The sequence below is a fragment of the Alligator sinensis genome, unplaced genomic scaffold, assembly GCF_000455745.1.
Source record: "Alligator sinensis unplaced genomic scaffold, ASM45574v1 scaffold984_1, whole genome shotgun sequence".
In the NCBI taxonomy this organism is placed as follows: Eukaryota; Metazoa; Chordata; order Crocodylia; family Alligatoridae; genus Alligator; species Alligator sinensis.
Genome location: NW_005842204.1, coordinates 1,864,589 through 1,885,094, shown reverse-complemented (window position 1 = coordinate 1,885,094; position 20,506 = coordinate 1,864,589). Strand labels below are relative to the sequence as shown.

Here is a 20,506-nt window from a genome sequence, read left to right as displayed (position 1 = left end):
GGCGGCCAGCCCCCGCGCCCGGCTCCGCCGCGCTCCCGCCAGGTAAGATGCGGCTGCCCCGCGCCGGGGTGCGGGGCTCCCCCGCTCCTGCAGCAGGACCGCGCGAGTTTGGCTGGAAGCAGCCAGGCTCCCACATTTCCATGTGGGGCTTTACATTGGATTGCATTGCATTGCCCGGGGTCGGGGGTCCACAGCGCCTCCCGCCCCCGCACTGGGACGGGGGGAAGCCGGGGTCTCCCCAGCTCCTCCGACAACTTTGCAGCGAGCACCGCTGCCTCCTCCTCCGCGCCCCCCCCCCCGGGAGCCGGAGCCGGAGCCGGAGCCGGGCAGGACCCCCCTCCCTGCGGCGGGGGGAGTCGCCTTCCCTCCTGCGCGCTGCTGCGGGCCGGGGGCCGGGCTGCTGGAGCCCCCCGGAGCCGGGAGCCTCTGGCTTTTTGCTGCACTGTCAAGCTGGGGGCAGGTCCCCGGGCTGGGGTCTCGGCAGAAGGCGCCCTTGCAGGTGCTCCTGGGAGAGGGAGATGGGCTGGGTCCCAGCCTGGTGGGGATGGGCTGGGGGGCTGGGTCCCAGCCTGGTGGGAATAGCACCCCCCACCCCAGCCCATCTCTCCCCAGTCCTGTGTCCCAGCCTGGTGGAGATGGAGTGGGAGCTGGGCAGGGGTGCTGGGTGCCAGCCTGGTGGAGATGGGGCTGGGGGCTGCTGTATCCCAGCCTGGTGGAAATAGGGTTGGGCTGGGGGGTGCTGAGTCCCAGCCCAGTGGAGATGGAGTGGGAGCTGGGCTGGGGGGTGCTGGGTGCCAGCCTGGTGGAGATGGTGTGGGGGGCTGGGCTGGGCTGGGCGGGGGTGCTGGGTCCCAGCCTGGTGGGAATGCGGTCACTTTTTTGCTCCACGCAGCCCAGTGTTTGCGGCTCGAGCGCTTTGCTGCTTTCCCAAGGCTGCTGTTAGCTCCCTGTGGCAGCGCACCGTAATGCAGCATGTTGTTTTATTTATCCCAGACAGGAATGACTTGCTCTCTCAACTACAAATGAACGAATGCTGCTTGCATAACAAATGGCACTAGTTAGGATCTCCCATACTAATTGCGGGTCACCTTTACAGAGCTGGAGGCCAGCAGGCCTGTGTTTGTCCAGGGGGATGGGTTTCAAAGCAGACGGTGTCCCTACACCAGCTCTGTGTCCCTTGGTGGGGTGGGGAGAGGCAATGGCTATCAGACCTACTGGGAGGCATCTTCCCCTGGGAGAGCTTCATCTCTGTGTACACCTTGGGTTGGTTCAGGACCTCTAAATGCAGTTCTGAAATGGATAAAAGCTCCATATGAAAGCTGCTAAGCCACTTGCGAGGTCCTTCATTAAATAGTATTTTTGTTTTTTAAATGCACTTTGCACTGCTGGCCATGCCCCCCGGGAAGGATATGAGCACGTTGTGCCGGCGTGCTGTGCAGGCTGAATTATTTCATTCATTTCCCTGGCTCCTAGCACACCCAGAGCATTCCCATTCCCTTCCACGTGGCGATGCAGAGCTCCAAAGCAGCATGTTGTAAAAACAAAATACATCTGACCCCCCCCCCCACCAAACAGATGCTGGTTCAGGGTAGGGGTTTGTAGGGGAGAGAGATACCAGGTGATGAATCCTAGACAGGGATGAAAGTGGTGCTGGAAATCCAGGTGATCTGTGTGTGCAATATTTACCTGGTATATTCGGCAGCTCTCCTTTCTGCTGCTTTACTCTGTAGGGGACACACTACTTTTTCTGGGCTCAGTTTTCTTTTCTTCTTTTCTGTGTTCACATGGCAAGTCACTGAAACTGCCTAAATGGCTTCTGAATAATCCTTTCATGTTCCCTCCCCACTCCTTTACCCTAACTCCTTATTTTGCATGGCTGATCTGATCTCCCCTCCCCTCTTACTTGCTGTCCATTATTATTGCCAGGTCTGCAGGCTGCTAATTTTCCTAAAGCTAATTCCTTTACACAGTGATTTGCATAGGCGCAGGCACTAGATTATTGATGACATCTTCATGGCTAGTCTGTGGGCAGATTGAGAGGACCCAAACACCACTGGCTTCAGCTGGGACTTCTCAATCAGATCTTGTCAAGCAGAAGATTGATCAGGGTAGCACCTTATAGGCTAACTAGTTTAGTGAGGCATAAGCTTTCCAGACCTAGCCATTCCTGACAGCCCTCCCTTTCTCCCTCCTCCCTTGCCTACTCAGACATTACCTTTGGCAGGTAAAGCTGTAATGTTATGGATATGTGAAAATCTATTGTGTGGATGCCCTGAAACAATATTCTTGCCCATGTATGCAAGTGTCACACATTACAGGTGAGGTTGTGTTGAAAGGTAACGCTTCAGTAAGGTACAGTGAAATACTACACCTATATAGTGCTTTGCTTTCCTGCAGTGCGAGTCTCATAACCCGTTCAGACTTAAGTGGGGTGACTTCCAATTCAATTCTGATCAGCAAACTTCAGAGAATGCTCCTCTAGTCTCTCTTCTTTTTCTGGAGTTTAAGCTCTTCTGGGATCATGAGACACACACATTTAAAAATGTTAACATTATTTAGGAGAGAAAATAACTGTTTCAGGTTCTTTATGAGACTTTTGTGGTAGCTGAGAATGGCTGCATGGTTTTTGTTTGTACTCTCTCTTCCTACATATGTTGTGGTGATAGCCGTGGAGCACTAGTGATTATTTCTAGTGGCCTTCAGTTCTCTTTGCCATGACTGAAGTGAAGGCTATGGGTTTTGCATCTCTAGTAATAACTCATCCTGGCACCCCTTCCTGGGGATAGTTGTTGAGATTTCCACCATCCCTCACTGTGGTTGGCTTATTTATATTTTCAGCACTAATCCCTCCATTGTTGGTTTCCTGAATGCTGATGTTTAACTGTCAGCTGAGAATCACTTGTTCTGGCTACAGAAATAATAGCACTGCAAGACAGCAGGCAAGCGGTGCTGCTGAGCTGAACACCTCGGAGAGCGAGACTATGACCTCTATGACACGCATGCTTTTCAGTCTTCTGGGAAGCAAGAACTTGGGTCACTTTTGGATGCAAATACTTGCTGCTGATTTCTCAAGTCTGTTTTTTTCCCCCTTTAATGTTAGGACGCTGTTGGATTGACATACCTATAATGGTATATGCACGGGTTTATGAAACCAACCTATTTCCTTACCTGTGTTACTAATAACATGTGGTTATTCATAAGTGTTGTTTCCACTATAGACAGTATGCTACCTGAATGTTTTTCACTATAGTCACTTCCAAATAGACTCATCTTTTTCACCTGTCTCGTATAGGACCAGAACAGGAAACCAACTATACAGCTATCTTGATGTAAAATCCTAGTGGAGACACGGCAGAGATAGTTGTTACCTTGATGTAGCTAGTCAAGGTCAAACCTATACCCCAGCCCCAGTGGAATTCATCTCCACCAGCTATATCACAGTAAAATCTACCTGTGTCTTGACACCACTATAATTATGCATTGAGATAGTTATCACAATGTAAAACACAGCTTTTATTACATGGAAGGGATAGCCCTACAGTACTAAAAAGCTGCGATGTTTAGTTTGCAAGTGCTGCAAGGAAAATATTCTTGTTTAAATGTGATTTAAAACAGGTTTGTTTGTTTTTTAAAGACAATGCAAGGTCCTTTATCGAGTGTTAGATTTTGTATGTCTGGCTTTCTTGCAAACCCGTATTGATGACCTAAGTTGACAGGACGTCCCGTTTAAAGAGTTGCCACTGACTTTTTTTTTTTCCTTCATTTTTGTTTGAGACTCGTGTTTGAGGTCTAAGTAACAAGGATAGGGCTAACTTTGAGAACCACTTGGCGTGGTAGTTAGAATTTTTGCTTCCAACTCAGGAATTGTATTCTGTTAGCTATGTGAGTGATACGCAGCACTGACAGGAAGGTAATCACAAACATTGAAAATAACATGAATCACATGAAATCCACAAATGTCAACTTTGAAACTAATCTAGGCAAACTGCCAAGAGTGTGAGCTGTATACACGCTTAGGCTATCAGTTCTGATGGTTGCTCAACTATAAATGTAAATATGAATACCGTGATGCTAGTGATTCATTCTTTTTTATTATTAGATAGATAAATACATAATGATGACTCCTAACCAATTTAAAAGAGTTCCATGAGAGTACATAATCAATTCCCATCCTCTCCAATCCATGACACCCAAAATTGGAATGTAAAAATCTCATGTCAAATCTACTTACGATATTGCCATCCACAAGTTTCATGTTTCCTTACTGATCCAAGACAACAATTTCATACACTAGGCAATGTTAGCAATGCTGTACATGCTGTACTTGGGGAAATAATGTTGTTCTGTGCTACTCCCTAGATAGAAGCAGCAACATTTTGTCTTAATCTGAGAAATAAAAATCTGTTTTAATATGATGCCAACAAAAATAAAGGAGTAATTTTTTTAGGCGTGTTGGGCGACATCATTGAATCTGCTTATCTTTGAGGCCTGCATTTCCTAATCTTTTTTTTTTTTTTTTTTTTTTTCTTCATCTAGTGATCCCCCCCTCCCCCCACATACCCCTCTCCAATAGACAGATAGGAGACTTCCTGCTTAGGTAAAGGTAAGTGAAAAGGATTTGACTCTTAAATATACATTGGGAATTTCCAGGGCACTTAGCCATGAAAATAACATTGTAGATGTAATAGCATGTTAATCTGGAATAAGATAAATTCCTTGCCATGTTACTCCATTTGAAACGCACACACGCACTGTGACTGGCCTAAATTAAATTTTTAAGATCAGGGTCTCAAAGGTAAAGCAAATGATTGCATTGAGGAGTTTGAAGGTATAAAATTCATTTGTTCTCTTACTTTTTTCCATTAACTCCTGGTTAGATGCCAGCTAGTATCAGTAGTAAACAAACAAAAAAACCCATTTGGGGTGAAGCAAAGAATCTTATAAATTTAAATTTCCAGCACCAACCAACCTCTTCAGTGCAGACAACTGATGCTTAATAAACAAGCAAACCGGGTTTTCTAGTAGTAGCTGCTCAAATGCTATTCTTAAAGTTTATGTTTAATTAAACTAAGGAAAAATGTGCAACACTAGTGCTCTTGGGGTGGCAGTTTGGTATCTGGTATAATACTGCCAGTTAGAATTAACTTCAGAATGATGCTCTTGCCATTGCCTGTGCATGTTCTCAGCTCCTGAATCAGGACCATGCTAGTATGGCTGAAGCCAGAACATGCAAGATTGGAAGAGTGCAATTGCCAAAGCAAGGATCACCAGATCTGCTGAGACCTCATCTGGGGTCCAAAAGGAGCCAAGTAAAGGCAGCAAGACCTCTTGTGGTCCGAGCAGATCTTGGATGAGGGAGGAGTGGTTTTACTAGAGTTGATTTCAATAGTCATTTGTTTTTGGCTGGTCTTAGAAAGTTTAGATCAATTTGGGTTTTTTTGCCATTTTGCCACTGTTTTACTGATCCGTAAATCATATACAGCAACCAGTGACTCTACTTCAGTCAGACAATGCATTGCATCTTATAAATTAGCTAACCTGCTTAACATGTTTCATATTGAAACCTAATGTGGATGAGGTTTAACAAACCATTTTAGTCTTAAATTAGTGGATTATGAAAATGAGTAGACAGAAAAGTTTATTATGTTCGTAATGGGAGGGGGATGGAAAGAGATGTTATACTGCAAATGGCAATTAAACCTTCATGTACTGAATAGCAATAACAACAGTACTTTATTTTATTTTTTACCAAATCTTTTTTTTCTTCAGTTCCCAGTTTATTAAGTTCTTCTTATGCAGATGATCACAGAGTATTATTGCCAAGACTTACAAATAACAACATACCCAAACAGTTAATCACATTTCCATATCTATGCTGCTAATAATATGAGTGTGAAGACTCAAATAGCCATCTGTGAAAATCCACAGTTTCTGAGAGTGTTTGGCTGCATGCCGCATGCATGTTCTTTCCTTGGATGCATTTAGATCTACTCGGATCACAATTCTAGTCTCCTGTCTTTGTCTCGTTATCTTGGGCTTGAGAAACTGGAGCAGGCACCTTTCCTGACTTGTTCTGCAAATATAGTCCTCACTCTAGAATCTGAACTCTCCTCTTCCCTGGGCTTTGGTTCTTATTATAAGAGCAATCAGAAATAAAATTAAATTCTACTGAAAACCTCTTCTTGGACTTAGTAGTTTTCCCTCAAGTTTGTTGAGTCAATATCCTACTTTTCCATTCTTCAGACCTCCTTCTTTACACCCAGCTTAAGTAGGGACTCTCCTCTGTGTCAGAAAATCCCACAAGAAATGCTACATTTCTCTGCATTTGATTATGCTACTTGGGATAAATTCTGTGTGGACCAAATATCCTGTTACTAAATGCATTACATGTATGCATCAATGGTGTGGGGGGGGGGGGGGCGTTATAGACTGGTGCTATGAATCCTGGCAGGCCAGGTATACCAGAGTCACTGGCAAAACAGATATCTCACATTGTCTCACTGCTCCAGTGCTATTTTGGAGCAACTATTAGTAGGGTTCAGAGGGTAGTTCTGTTTATCCATTAAAATCTTGGCTTCTCTGGGACAGTGAAGTGGGCAAAATGGGTGGTTGTTTTTGTGAAGAGGTATAGTGTACACTAAAAACTGAGGTGAAGCCACAGCATCCTTTATATGCAGATCATTGAATGGTTTAATCAAATTATCAAATAAGGTTTTTATCGTTACTAGCCTGCTCTTGTGATTTGGCATTGAAAGCTTAGTATCCCATTATGAATCCCCCAAGTCATTCCATCTCCCAGCCTTTTGATGTAGGCTTCTGAGCAGCACTCCACTTGTTGCTTGTATAAAGAGAAGTGCTTGCTTCGCATAAGAGCAGAACCCACTTGCCTAAGAGGGTTTTAGTGCAAGAATGTCTTTTAATACTTAATTGTGCCTATATTGTTGTTCAGGTAAGGAGCTAAATAATGCCCTATGTTGTGCATGTATAGCTAGAAATAGAAATTATTACAAGGTACAGGCGGAAAAAAAAAGATTCAAATGCTATCAGCTATTGACAATGCAGGAGAGAGGATTTCAAACCAGACCTTGATATATGCATGTAAATAGGATTTTTGTAGATACAGCAGATTGGTAATTTGTGCATGGAAATTATTTTGAATTGCAATATTTTTTCATTATTCTGAGCATATTTGAGTGACCATTTCATCCAAATCATTGTATAAATATGTGTTTCATCCAAAAGAACTTTTCAAATATTGTTTAGTGCTTTGCAATTAATGGAAAGCAGCTTGTCAGGGTTTTTTTTTTTCCTGTGTCTTCTGTCGCCGTTCAGATCGCTCCAAACACCTGTCTGAGTCAGTTGGCTTTTTCTGTGACTTTGTGGATGCAAATTAGTGTGCATAGTATTGTGTGTGAATGCCATGCAACACAGAGTCCACTAGGTGGTGGTATCCAAACAATATGAGGGCCTGGGAGCTGAGACTGGGTTGATTCTGATTTTGTGCTGTCTGTTCATTGACAACTGGCTGTGAGGTAGGATTATTTTGTGGGGGTTATGGACACAACGGGTATTGTTCTGCTTCTGGAAAATGAAGTGTATATTGAGTATAGCATGTATAGTATGCCAAGGAGTTGATAAACCAGTTTGGACATGTGCTGTATTTCTCTTAGGGCAAAGCGTTGGGAGGATGAGTATCTTGAGGAAAAGAAAAACGTGAAGTGAAAGTAATCCTGTACAAAGACAATCGGACATCATTCAGTTGAATGATTTGGATAAATAATAGCAATCGGTTCAACTCTGCCTTCACCCTGGTGCCCTCTTTCCACAGATGCCTACATGGATTCTTGCAAACTACCATTAGCTTTCTGCAGAAACTTAAGTGTACGTGTAAATCTTGCTAGTAAACCCAAAGCTGCTCCCCAACCAGGATCCATGATTTTCCATCAAGCTCCTTTTCCCAATAGCATCTGCACGCTTGTTGCAGCTTGGCTCATGACTGGATTCTCCTTTCCTGGGTTCCCAGCACTGTGTTTCCCTCAACTCATCCATATCTGTGGCTTTAGATCTTCATGAGATCTGATTGGCATGTGGGGCAGAAGATGAAAAGCAAGAGGAGAGGATATCTACATTGTTGTCCTGTAGTTAGCCAAACCTAGTGGGGAGATTAGAGACCAGGGGGATAGGCAGCTGGGGCCTATTGGGGTCTGTTCTGATGGTGACTCTAGCAGAGCTTGAATGCGAGGACTCTCTTGTGTCCTTTACTGGCAGATGAGTAGCTGGGGAGCAGTCATAGTTATTTCAAATGGATTCCTGAAAAAAATTAACTAACTCAAAGTGCATATTTGAAGGCAGAGTTTCTGGGCTCCAGTGAGGAAGACTTTACAGTCCTGAACAGAGCATATAGTCTGAGTACCCAAGGCCCCTTGAGAGTTTTGCAGATGACACCAAGCTGGGGGGAGTACTGGATATGCTGGAAGGTAAGGCTAGGATTTGGAGTGACTTAGACAAATTGGAGAATTGGACCAAAAGGAATCTCATGAGGTTCAACAAGGACAAGTACAAAGTCCTGCACTTAGGACAGATCAATCCCGTGCACTGGTACAGGCTGGGGGCTGACTGGAGCTCTGCAGAAAAGGACCTGGGGGTATGACTGGACAATAAGCTGAATCTGAGCCAGCAGTGTGCCTTTGTTGCCAAGAAGGCTAATGGCATCCTGGGCTACATTGGTATATGTGTTGTCAGCAGTTCAAGGGAAGTGATTATTCCTCTTTATTCAGCACTGGTGAGGCCACATCTGAAACACTGTTTTGGGACCACCCCACTACAGAAAGGAGGTGAACAAATTGGAGAGAGTCCAGTGGAGGGCAACAAAAATGGTTTGGGGGCTTGGGGACATGACTTGTGAGGAAAGACTGAGGAACCTGGGCTTATTTAGTCTAGAAAAGAGAAGACTGAGAGGGGATTTAATAGCAGCTTTCAACTACCTGAAAGCGGGGTGGGGGGAGGGTTTGAAAGCGGATGGAGCCAGACTGTTCTCAGTAGTGGCAGATGACAGAACAAGGAGCAATGGGCTCAAGTTGTAGCAAGGGGAGTTTTGGTTAGATATTAGGAATAACTTTCTCACTAGAAAGGTAGTAAAACACTGGAACAGGTTACCCAAAGAGCTGGTTGAATTTCCATCCTTGGAGGTTTTCAAGACACAGTGAGACGAAGCTTTGGCTGGGATGATCTAGTTGGGGGCTGGTCCTGGTGTGAGTATGGGGTTGGACTAGATGATCTCCTGAGGTGCCTTCCAACCTTAATTTTCTGTGATTCTCTGACTGACTTTCTTCAGTAGTTAACTAATTGCTGGGTCCTGTGTTCAGAGTACAGAGGGGGTTCAACTTGGCATTTCAGCAGTTAACACAGGAGGAGAAGATGTTGGGCAGTTCCCCATATACATTAAACCAGAGCCCAGTGTGTAAGGCACAGATCTTTCTTGGCAGTTCCTGTGACGTGGAACAGGATATCGCTGCAAGATCTAGTGGGCAGCTTGTGTTGTGATTTTTTTTTTTTCCTTCTCTGATGTCCGCTGCCAGAATAGCAGGATGGAGTGAAGGGCTGCAGAGCATTTTCTTGAACTCTCCATTTTCTATTCTCTCCAAGATCTACTCAGTCTTTCCTCCTCTTTTCAAATGCTTAATTTGGCCTTCCCACAGGCTCAGCATGAGAAACTGGGAGGAGCAATATGCTGCAAAACCAGATATTTCCACTTTTAGGGGCATTTTGTTACTGGTATTCAGGATTCGTTTCTAAATTGAGCACCTGCTGTGATCAGATGCTTCTTGCAGGAGTAGAGCATATTCCGCAAGGCCTGACATTCAGACTTGTTCATGCAATTGCTTTCTATTTCTTTTCCAAGTCATGATAGTTACCTGCTTTTTTTTTTTTTGTAATATTTTTGTCTGTGTGCTGTATAGTGAACATTAAATGGACATATTATGTTTGATACATTTTATTGGGTTTGTGAGTGGGACAGATATCTTGCAAGAGTAGGCAGAAAACCAAATCTATTTCATATGGAATGCTAGTAATATATTTTAAATGAAAGGATTGCTTGGGTGAATTCAGCGTTTGATGTGTCACTTGTAATTGCAAATGTAGGGGGGGAAGAAAAACACTAGTCAAATAGATCTGAGAATGAGGAGGACAGGACATAGATTGACTTAATATTTTCTCAAGTCAAGTGGAAAAAAAGCCTAGTACTAGAAACTTGAAAAGGTCAAACTAATTTTTACTCATGTGACAATGTGTAATCCTTCTACTATTGATACAATGATTACAAAATCTCTTCTCCGTTCGCTTTATGTTCACTTATACATTGGCTAGTAATTGAGAGAAATTAAGAACAAAATAATCCTTCATCCTCTAATCTAGTATAATTTGGAATATCTTTAAAGAACGCCTCCTCCTTCTAAGTCTTGTATAAATTGGCTGGGACTGGTCCACAAACCACACAATAGAAAGTTTTCTTTTGACTTTCAGCTGTGGGTGAGGCTTGGGAGGAAAGTCCTAGGGAGTTCTTCAGTAGTGGGATCACGTTTTTAATCTGTTAGTTCAATAGTAGCAAAACAAAAAAACCTTTCTTCCCAGAAGTGACTGCTTCTAATATGGGATGGGCTGTGATCTCTCTTCCTCTTATTGCAAAGCTTTCTGTTTGGATTTATAATCCAAATAACTGATTGTATGCATGCATCAGCTACTGCTATTAAAGTGCAGCAGGTACTTGGGTTATGACTTTCTTCTCACCTCCAAAAGGCTTAATTGGCCTTGCATCAGTGTTCTTTGATGTCACACCCTGATTTTCTAGGATTCTAGCTTCTTCCCCAAATGGTGACTTAATTGTATGCATTTCCATTTTGGAACTTTGTTTCCCATACCACATGGAGTAAAACTTGTAGGCTACATAGGAATTCATTTGCTAGGTTTCTAGCTAAGCCATTTAATATCAAGAATGATTTAGTATATGAAATTCTAGAATTCTTGGCTAAATGTAGCTGCATTCGTCATTGTTGCAGAACTCTGACAGTGAACAAAAGGTGCTGCAGGGAACCATAACTCATGCAACAAATTAACGGATCCCAAGTTCCGCTTCTTCAGTTAAAAAGGAAGCTTGGAATTGTGGTACCACACCAAAGACTAGACATATTTGACAATAAATTGCATTCAGTTTCTTGCCCTCATTCATGAAGTAAAGGTTGAAAGTATCACTCTTGCCTATTTTTTTTCCTTAATTTTTAAAGGTACCTTGTTGTACAAGACTTTAAGCATGGAATTTAATGGACCGAGAACAAAAGGATGTAGCTTTGTATTTGAAAGCATGTTTTAATTAAGGTATATTTTAACAAAACTCTGTATAAAGAAGATGGGTTGCATTTTCCTGTTAGCACATACCTATTTGCTATACCTAAAGTATAACAGCTCAGAAGGCAAAGCATGTATGAGCCAGTCCTAGGAAACACTCATTGCCTGTTTGGGGAATTAATGTTCCTCAGTACTTCAAAAGAGACATTTGGCATTTAAGTGAATTGGGCATATTAGTATCTACCCAATTGTTGACTGGCTGGATTCATCCAGGGTGATGGAAGATTCCCTTCTTAGGGACAGTTTGCCTGGAAGGGCAAATAGATGGAGAAACAGGTGTGAGTGGGGAGCATAGTTAATTATTGACTGAGGTACCACAAGAGATGAGACAATGAAACCTTTTGGGAAATGTTAGACCTTGCCTCCATGTGACACCCAACAGCTATGGAGACAACGGATCAATGCCATCACGCATCACCTGCACACATTGCTCAATAGCCTTATTCAAAATGGAGACGGCTTCGGGCGAGCTCCAACAAACCAGGGAGCAACCATGAACATTAGTTCTGTCTACATTTATACACCTTGGTTCATGCTGATTAACATTTACTCCACCTTTGTCCCTCCTTTGTTCCACTCTTAGTTCTTCCCATTTTAAGCTCCACCTCTGTTTACTGTGTGTTTCATTAGCATGGAATTACCTATGTGTTTCGCTTATTTACGTGTCTTTTTGCTATGAGCGCATGTCTAAGACCTTGACGCCACTTCTTTTGGTCACTGGGCGGTTTTCGACCAAAACCTGGAAGCTTCTGGAGGCTTCTTTACCAATCACAATTCACCTTTCCGCGTATGTTTATCTCAGATTCTGTTACCAGTTACGTGTTGTCTTTCACATTCCAGTCTGTTTTCCGGTCCCATGTTGTACCATCTCCGCATTCCTAAGACTTCACCTCATTTGCAGCACACACTTACACAGACTCGCTTGCTACTTTTTCCAAAAAATGGTTCACAAAGTTAAGATGGTTACTTTGTGTAAGCAAATAGCTGCCTTAGCATAAGCATTCATAAGCAAAATCTGCTTTATCTCCTAAAGATAGCTGGTGGTTTGCATCCTGTTTCTTTTACACAATGAGCTATATATCTAACAATGCTACTATACTGTTAGAAAAATACTCGCTTAAGCATCTTGCAATTTTACTTTTAACATGCCATTCTGCCCTGTGGTTAGCAGCTCTGCTAGGCCACAGGTTACAGCCTTTTATTCAGCTGCAAATCCAATGCTCCCCAAGATCCAAATACTGTCACCCTCACAGGAAATATGCTAAATCAGTATATTTCTTGAATACACTGACATTAACTCACAAAAGTGGATGGGGCTGACCAGGCAGATACAGGTCGTCAGCTCAAGGCTTATACCTATGAACTCCAGGCAGGCTTTTTCATCCCTGGGAGCTTCAGCAGTGAGTATGGCATAGTTTCTTCAGGGCGCAGTGTGTAGATCCAAAACTAGTTCATAATCTTTTCTAGAGAAAACAGCAGATGCCACATCTGGTTTTACTGCAACTTTACGTGTGTACGGTAATTTTGTTTATCCCCAGGATTGTTGCGTAGAAACCAAAGCAGTAGCACTAATACACTGTTGTGTTAAAAATCACCGTGCGTTCTTAAACTACAAATTCTAAATCTCTATACATTATGACTTAACGTTTATATCTTTAATTTTGATACCAGTATAACTGGATTTGCATGACTATGAAAAGGTAACAATAGCATCACTTTGCAAATTGGCTTGATAATAATCGGTTTTGGTCTCTTTACTCTGCTTAAGGTTATGTTTAGCAGTTTTTGTTTTCATTCCCGGTCCTCTCTTTTGAAGACTAAGTTTCAAGGTCATTCTGTATTTTTTCTGGTATATAACTATAAAGTCTTGACTGCGCCATGTGATATTATTTTCATCTGCGTTTCTTTTAATCTTTGGGACCGCTGAAGACAGAAACTGACAGCATATGCCCAAACATGCTGATAATAGTCCAGCAATACATACTTTTTTATTTTGTTCAATACAACATTAAGTAGAAGGTTACAGCGTAGCTGAGTAGTGCACCTCTGAGAAAACCAGAATAGTGTAAATAGAGCACATACAGCAGATCAAATGATACAGTAGAGCTCCTGGGCAAACACTGTGCTAAGGAGCCCCTCTGCAATGGCTGACATAAATGGACAGAAGTACAATATTTGTATTGCTGTGTACTTAATTACATTTAGATTCGCTCCCTTGTAAACACTTGCCTGCCTAGCCAAGTCTCTGAAGCCCTCCATTCTCCATTAAGCTGCCTGCAAAGGATAGAAGTGAAGGAGTTTGGAAGCTGTACAAGAAAGAAATGAGCCAGCTTGAGACCCTCTTGTTTGAGCTGCAGGAGAAGACAGAGGCAAGTAAGGAGATTGAAGGAAGCATGAATATGGGGCTCAGCAAAAAGCCAAGGGGGGGAATGCAAAGAAAGCTATGCCTGTTTCCTCTGTCCTTGCTGCAGACTCCTTTTGTTACTTCTACTGTTTGGATAAAATCAAAGCAAAACATGGCTGGAAGGGACCTCCAGAGGTCATCTCATCTAACACCCTGCCTAAGGAAGGCTTATCCCCATCTAAATTTTCCTGGACCAATACCTTCAGTCACAGATTCCACAACTTCCCTAGGCTATTCCACTGCCTTATTGTTCTAACAGCTCCATTCAGACTTTAAAGACTGCTAACAAGGAGTGTGGAGAGATTTGGGCTGAAATGACCCTCAGTTCAATGGATGATTGGGCCCTGGATACAGCTTTTTTTTTTTTATCCTTGTGGCTTCTTTTGGAGATGCCTGCTGAAACCCTCCTGATGAGGAGGAGCAGCCAAAGCATTAAGACAAGCTGCATTACTGTAGGCTGGGAAATCCACCAGGACAGGGGTGGCCAACCTGCAGCTCTTCAGAAGTTGATATGCGTCTCCTTGAATCTTTGCACAAGCACATAGTGACCAGCTTCCAAATGGCTGGTCACCATGTGCTTGTGCAAAGGTTTAAGGAGACGCGTATCAACTTCTGAAGAGCCGCATGTGGCTCTGGAGCCACAGGTTAGCCACCCCTGTACTAGGATCTACTGCATGGAGAAAGGACTAGGACTGGTAAAGATTTGTCCCAATACAGACCACTCCTGAACCCTGCTGCACAGTTTACCTGCCCCCCCCCCCTTTGAGTGCCACTTATGGGCTTCCATAGGCAGGAGGTTGCTTCTTCCATCACCTAATCATAAAGAATGCTAGCAAGTGCACCTGAGTCCCAGCACCGCTGAGCATTTACTTAGGTGCTTAACTTGGGCATTCCCAATTTAACACAAATTGACCTAACAAATTAACACTTGGCTGAGTTGAGAACTCATTAAAGACTGGACACTTGGGAGCAGCATACATGGCACAATGCACTAATGAAGGAAATATAGTCACATAGGCTAAATACAGACAGCCAAAAAGCCTCAAGCTGAATTGCTTCAGTCATCGCAGGTTAGTCTAAGTTACATAGATTGGACTGATAAGCAAGTGAACACGCATTCACTTTTGATTCTGGAAATGCACCCACATGCTCTCAGTGGCCAGACCAGAAGCCTGGGGGTCCTAGAGCAAGCCTCCCTGCTTGGCTGGAGCAGACAGCTTGGGCCAAGTCTAGCCCACTCACCTTGTGGGCGGGGTTGGTTGCGGGGGGAGGTGCTAAGCATCTTGGGATTCTGGGGGACTGAGTTACTCAATGGGGCTGCGGTGGTGCAGGTGCTAAGGTGCACTGTTAACAGTCTAGAGGTGGGAGTTCAAGGTCGCAGCAGAAGCACTCGTAGGAGGGCCCTGTCAGAATCCACCAAAGCTGTGAATTCTGCTATAAAGGGAAGGACTACTCAATGCCTTTCTTCTAGCTAAGTACAGGGATGTTCTTCACTAGATTCATTTATTTATTTTCCTGTATTGGTGCTTCTCATCCTTCTTCAAGGCACCCCTTGGATAATTCCAGCTCTTAGTTTTTGCTAGTGTTTGGTTTTTTTTTTTGTTTTTTTTTGTTTTTTTGTTTTTTTGTTGTGTTTTTTTTTTTTTTTTTTTTTTTTTTTTTTTGACTACAGGAAAATAAGCAATTCTGTTGCAAGGAATTTAGAAAGATCACAAAAGGGCAGAATGTTTTTCACACTATGGTTTTCTATGGTAAAACCCTGGGTTTATCTTGTGACTCACGGTTGCACCCTTAACTGCGCTAATGTTGTCCAGCACCCTATGCCACCCTTGAAAGAATCTCAAGGCAATCTAGGGTGCCTTGGCACCATGGTTGAGAATCACTGCCCTATATATTTGCTGCTTTCTGGACCAACTAACCTCCACCAAACAACTTTCAGAGAGTTCAGTGACAGGGAGGCTAGCCCTGCTACTCCTGTTTATTTCCTATCAGCAAAGGAGAAGTCTCAGAACCATTTTATTATTACTATTATTACATTTCAGAACTATTATCCAAAATACTGAATCGCTACCACTAGAAAGTGGGTTATCTTTTCCTGGCTAGCTAATTTAATTTCATTCAACAAAATTTGATTCATACCTCTGAAACACTACCACGACAGTTTTCTAAGCAGAGTTGCAGTGCTGCTCCAAATTAGGTTCTTGTAGAGGGAAAGGAAATATCATTGTTGTAAGTGTCCAAAGGGGTTGAATGAAAATAATCTTATAGATCAAGCTCAAATTGAGTTTAGATATTACAGAGATAAAATAGTTCTATTTCTATAAAATCCATCTGTCAGAAATAAACTTCAGGGTAGCATTTTAAAATGGCACTTGTAGTTGTGGATCATCTTGCTATAGCTGTAACAGACATAAGATGTCAATTCCATGTATCACGGTTGCACAAATCTTGCAAAGCAGTTAAGGTGGTATCAACCTTCTCAAAAATAAGTTTTGCCTTTATGTTATGACCAGTCTGAAATGGCAGACATGATATAAGTCCAAGACTAATTCTTGCTTTCTTGCTCTCTCGCTCTCTTTCTCAGGCACTCAGAATTGGATTATGTAATTATTAAGTTAGGAGGAAATAGAAGCGAGTGCTTCTTAAATAAATTTGTCCTATTTTCTCCCATTTTGAAACTACCTGTCTGTTTTGGGTACTTGGGTACATTGGCCCTATTACCATGTTATGTCAAACTATGGTACCACAATTTTTCATGCATTTACCCCTGTGAAATAGGAAAAGGACATATTTTTTTCACTTTTACTGATGCAGAGAATAACAAACTCTTTATTTAGATACCCAACTGCCAATGAAAACTTGAAAATGCCTAAAAACCATTTAAATCTCTTTAAAAGGAATAAAGGTTCTCAATATCTTTGTGGATGAAGAATTGAAGTAACTTGCCACCAAGGCTTGATCGTGGAACACGGACTTGAATCTAGGTCGGCCATGCCATAAGTGGCCATCCTTCCACTCAAGGTCATCTCTGATTTAAACTTCTGAAGTGGCCAGAACATATACATGAGAACATCTAATATTAGCTTTTTTATATCAGTGTAGTTCTTGCAGTTTCATTACATGGGATGTATTATTTTTAATGCAAAGAGCTTTTTGAAATTCAAAGCTCTTCATATTTAAAGAGACAACTTTAAAACATCTAAATCTAAAAGTTTAATATGTTATCAAACAATTGTTCAATTTAATTACAGATATACTGTGAGTAGGAAGAGAGTGTCACAGGAAAACCTAATAATAAATGGAGACTAACACAGCACAGGCTCTGAGGATTGCAGAAAATTTAATTTTTTAATATCGTTAATCCAAATGCAGCCACTGAATCCTTTAGATTTATTCTAATAGCCTCTCCTTTTAATAGCTGATTAAACCCACAGAGTACACAAATGTGTTTCTCAGTTGCAATCTTCTCTTGATGATGATGACAATTATGTCCGTTATTTGGTTCAGATACTCTCCTTTACCCAATGCCACAATGAATACTGTCTTGTAGCTGAAAAGTCCACCCCATGAATTTTCTGTTATAGCCACTTAAAGTGAATGATATGACTGTGATTACAGATAAAGTAAGCACAAGTGTTTATACCATCAGGGCAATAACTTGTAAAGAAGTGATGGAATCAGCATTCTTAGTAAGGCTTTCTGAATGTCATTAAACTTTCTGAAAGTCAGGGCTGGGCTTCAAGCAAGCATGAACTGGTCAGAGGGTTGCTCTCCAATGTCTTTTATGGGTTCATTCATAGGTCCTGGAGAGAGAGACTTGGTTCCTAAACCTGTAAAATCTGACTTTTGTAGGAAATGGGGAAGAGCTATGCATCCCTATAAGCTGCAGTTTCCAGGTTTTCCTTAGTCTTTTGTGTATTCTTTACATGAACAAAGTTTAAAAGAATGCAGGATTTCTATGAGCTTGAGTATTGTTTTCTAGTAACACACCTATGTACCTAGGAATGGTATAAAAATGCAGGGAGTGTGGTGTTTGCCTCAAAGACCATGAAGTCCAAAAATAACAGACAAAGGTATACAACAGTCATTTTCAGTCTGTGGTCTACAGACCCCTGGGGGTCCACAGACCATGTCTAAAGGGTCCTCAAAGTGATTATGATCAATCAAAAGTAAGTGAATACCCCCACTTACAATTCAAAGCGGTTCTCACCTCCATTCAACATTTTTTAGGGGCCCGCAAGTAAAAAAGGTTGACAACCACTGGTTTCAACATGGAGAAGAAGGGGCTGTAGCGACTTGGCTATTACTCCATAGTGTTTTTCCCAGAGACTTGCTGACTATCTTGCAGGAGGGAAGTTTTATTTGTACAAAGACATGAATGATCCTCATTTCCATGCATGGGCACCCCACCTCCATCCCAGGGGTTTTGTCCCTGATTGGGTGTGCCACCTGATAACTTTACCTTGCTTACATATGTTAATTATCTTGGGTAATGAAGGCAAAAACGTCTACTTCCAAAGTGGTGAGGTAGAAACAAAGGTATAATGGGCACAGAAGGAGTGCTGATTGAAAATTTTCTTACAGAAAGTTTATTTTTTCCAGTGGAAAATGCCAATTCATTAAAAGCAAAACACTTTGTGGAGGCATGACATTTTCAAAATTCATCATGAAAGGTTTTTTGTTTGGGTTTTTTTTATTTTTTTTTTTTAAAGCATTTTGATAAGGTTAAAACATTCTACTCTTTCAGAAATGTAACACTTTTTTTTTTTTTTTTCTTTCTGGTATGAGAACTTCTTGTTTTATGTTATGAGAAGTTTCAAAGGAGAAGTTGGAACAAAAAAAGGTTCGGTGTTATCAAAATAAAATGCTTTGATCCAAACTGATTTTTTTGGTTCCTTGATGGTTTTTTTTTTTTTTTTTTTTTGTCTGTAGGAAATTTCGAATTCTTTTTTTGTTCTCGTTCTTTTCCAGAACAGAAGATATTTCACAATTGTGACCCCCCTGAATTGAAAAATCCAAGCTTTGAACAGCTGTCAATGGAAGCTGATCTTGGTAACTTTGTTTTCCTGGAAAGAAGAGGACCTATGTGAGTGCCAGTGAAACCAGAAAAGGGGAAGCAACACCCATTTTCTTCTGGAATGAAAGAAAATCTATTCATATTCCAGTGAATACTGCTGTGGTTTAAAGCTAAAAAACTTTTAAGTATTTTTTTTTTATTAAGCATTTTAACATTTTTGGCACAGCCATTTTGCCTTGAGTCTCCAGTGGAGCTAGGTATAGTGAGAGTCCACAGCCCCAAAATAATAGTTTCTAAGTAGACAAGACAAAGTGTTCTTTCAAGGAAGTGTTGCCTGCATTTCACAACCTGGGCACTGTGGCATGACAGAAAACTCCTTTAACTTGTATCTGTTTTAGTCGGCATGGATTTGCTTTGATCCTCAGTCTCCCACATCTTAACAACCAAGCTGTTGGCTCCATGGGATGGCTCTTTGAGTTGCTGGTGTAGGGTTGTCCTCTGTATTTAATTATTAAATATTAATTGGGAAAGAGAAAGAAGAACTAACTCAGGGTGAGGGTATTCACAAAGAAGGTGGGAGGAAGAGGTTCAAGATCCTGTCTATATTAGGCAAAGGAGGAAAAAACTGGGTCTCCCTCATCTGAGGTGAGTTCCCTAATTATTGGTTAATCTGATGCTAGCTTCCTTTCCACACACCCCTTCACCCCAGATGGGTTTGGTTTAATTTTAATCTGGAATAGGAATGGTTTTGAAATTGCAGAAGCGTTGGCAGAACAGGAACACTTTTTCATCCAGTTGTAATCATGACCTTTTTAATACTACCCGAGTCTAATGATGTGCAATTAACTTTGTTTTTAAAGAAAACAAATATACAGGTAATGAGATTGAAGCTGAGTTTGGGTTCTTCATTTTTTCAATGGATAGTTATGGTTAATATTGTATACACCTCTTAAGAATCAGAACACATAGACATAAGGGTCCCATGGACACTCATTTGGACGTGGCCAAGATGTTTAATGACCCGATATGAACTTCTGTTACTATTATAAACCTTTCCTGCTCTCAAACGGTTGTAGATATGATGGGTTTTTAAAAACAAGCCACCAAGCTGTTTCTGTTTAAACTGAAAGAAGTGGGTATTGGGAGAAGTGTTTGTTTGGTGGGTAAGGAACTGGCTAAAACAGGCAGTGTGAAAAGGGGAACTATCACTCTGGAGAAAGATTACCAATGGCGTTCAGGGACCAGTATTAAATGAAAGCTTGTTTACAGGTACAGGTAAACATGAAAGATACCGGTACTAGAAAGACAATGCATTAACTAATGCACTATACTGAATGTGTAGATGCTGACTGGGAGCAATTTGCTCCCAGTCAGCCTACGAAATATGGGGCCACAGGGGGCCAGGAGAGCTGTCGTGGGTCAGTGGGATACTGCCTCCTAGCCACGTGGACATTGGCACCCGTCCTGATCTCCACGTGGCTGGGGGAACTGTCCTGGCTGCTGGGCAGCTCCCTCCCAGCTACGTGGAGTGTGGGATCTGTCCTGACCTCCACATGGCTGGGAAGCAGCTGCCCAGCAACTAGGACAGCTCTCCCTGCTATGTGGAGATCAGGATGGGTCTCAATCTCCACTTGGCTGGAAGGCAGCTCCCGGCAGCTAGGACAGCACCCCCCCCCCCCCAC

General features: G+C 42.2%; 1 protein-coding gene across 1 annotated transcript in view; it reads left to right on the top strand.

Annotated features, from left to right (window-relative positions):
• The window catches only part of CNTN4 (contactin 4), a 575,590-nt gene that overhangs the window by 1,443 nt on the left and 553,641 nt on the right, over nucleotides 1-20,506 (top strand). Inside the window, 2 exon segments of the mRNA XM_006026697.3 lie at nucleotides 4,537-4,603; nucleotides 18,779-18,893. The gene's annotated coding sequence lies outside the window, so the exon portion shown is untranslated.